Source organism: Schistocerca gregaria, unplaced genomic scaffold (genome assembly GCF_023897955.1).
Source record: "Schistocerca gregaria isolate iqSchGreg1 unplaced genomic scaffold, iqSchGreg1.2 ptg000520l, whole genome shotgun sequence".
Taxonomy (NCBI): Eukaryota; Metazoa; Arthropoda; class Insecta; order Orthoptera; family Acrididae; genus Schistocerca; species Schistocerca gregaria.
Window position 1 is genome coordinate 409,919 of NW_026061920.1, and position 1,727 is coordinate 411,645.

Genomic DNA, 1,727 nt, shown 5'->3' on the forward strand with positions numbered 1-1,727 from the left:
CCGCATACCGCAGCACGCGGCATAGCTTTGCAAACGATAAATGTAACCGTTTCAGAGAGAAGAGCGGCCAATGTGACGATCTGGCTTTAAGTCGATTCGATAACAAATGACGAAAACGGACGGATTTCTCAGGTTTTTACTGCATATTTACACTTTTCACATTCTCCCGTGCAACGCGGCTGCTAATCCTCCTTTCATGCAAAATCTTAAGGTCCTAGGTCATGTCCAAGCCACCAAAGCAGGCTAAAAAGTGAATATCGACAACTAAAAGTTGAATTGTACTACTTGTTACTGGCTATTGCTTCAACTTAGAAGCTTCTTCTGTGTTCTACTATGGTGCTTTTAGTGTTTCGGCATACCGCAGCACGCGACATAGCTTTGCAGACGATAAATGTAACCGTTTCAGAGAGATGAGCGGCCAATGTGACGATCTGGCTATAAGTCGATTCGATAACAAATGACGAAAACGGACGGATTCCTCAGGTTTTTACTACATATGAACACTTTTCACATTCTCCCGTGCAACGCGGCTGCTAGTCGTCCTTTCATGCGTCATCTTAAGTTCCTAGCTCATGTCCAAGGCACCAAACAAGCGTAAAAAATAAATAATCGATACCTAAAACTTCAATTGTACTACTTCTTACTATCTATTACATCAACTTACAACCTTCATCTGTGTTCTACTATGGTGCTTCTAGTGTCTCCGCATACCGCAGCATGCGACATAGCTTTGTATACGAGAAGTACAAGCGTTTCAGATAGAAGAGCGGCCAATGTGACGATCTGGCTTTAAGTCGATTCGATAACAAATGACGAAAACGGACGGATTTCTCAGGTTTTTACTACATATGAACACTTTTCACATTCTCCCATGCAACGCGGCTGCTAGTCCTCCTTTCATGCAAAATCTCTAGGTCCTAGGTCAAGTCCAAGCCACCAAAGCCGGATAGAAAGTGAATAATCGACAACTAAAACTTGAATTGTAATACTTCTTACTGGCTATTACTTCAACATAGAAGCTTCTTCTGTGTTGTACTATGGTGCTTTTAGTGTTTCCGCATACCGCAGCACGCGGCATAGCTTTGCAAACGATAAATGTAACCGTTTCAGAGAGAAGAGCGGCCAATGTGACGATCTGGCTTTAAGTCGATTCGATAACAAATGACGAAAACGGACGGATTTCTCAGGTTTTTACTACATATGAAAACTCTTCATATTCTCGCGTGCAACGTGGCTGCTAGTCCTCCTTTCATGCAAAATCTTAAGGTTCCATCTCATGTCAAAGCCACCAAAGCCGGCTAAAAGTGAAAAATCGACAACTAGACTTGAATTGTACTACTTCTTACTGGCTATTACTTCAAATTAGAAGCTTCTTCTGTGTTCTACTATGGTGTTTTTCGGCATACCGCAGCACGCGACATAGCTTTGCAGACGATAAATGTAACCGTATCAGAGAGAAGAGCGGCCAATGTGACGATCTGGCTTTAAGTCGATTTGATAACAAATGACGAAAACGGACGGATTTGTCAGGTTTGTACTACATATGAACACGTATCACATTCTCCCGTGCAACGCGGCTGCTAGTCCTCCTTTCATGCAAAATCTTAAGGTCCTAGGTCATGTCCAAGCCACCAAAGCCGGCTGAAACGTGAATAATCGACAACTAAAACTTGAAGTGTACTACTTCTTACTGGCTATTACTTCAACTTAGAAGCTTCATGGGTGTT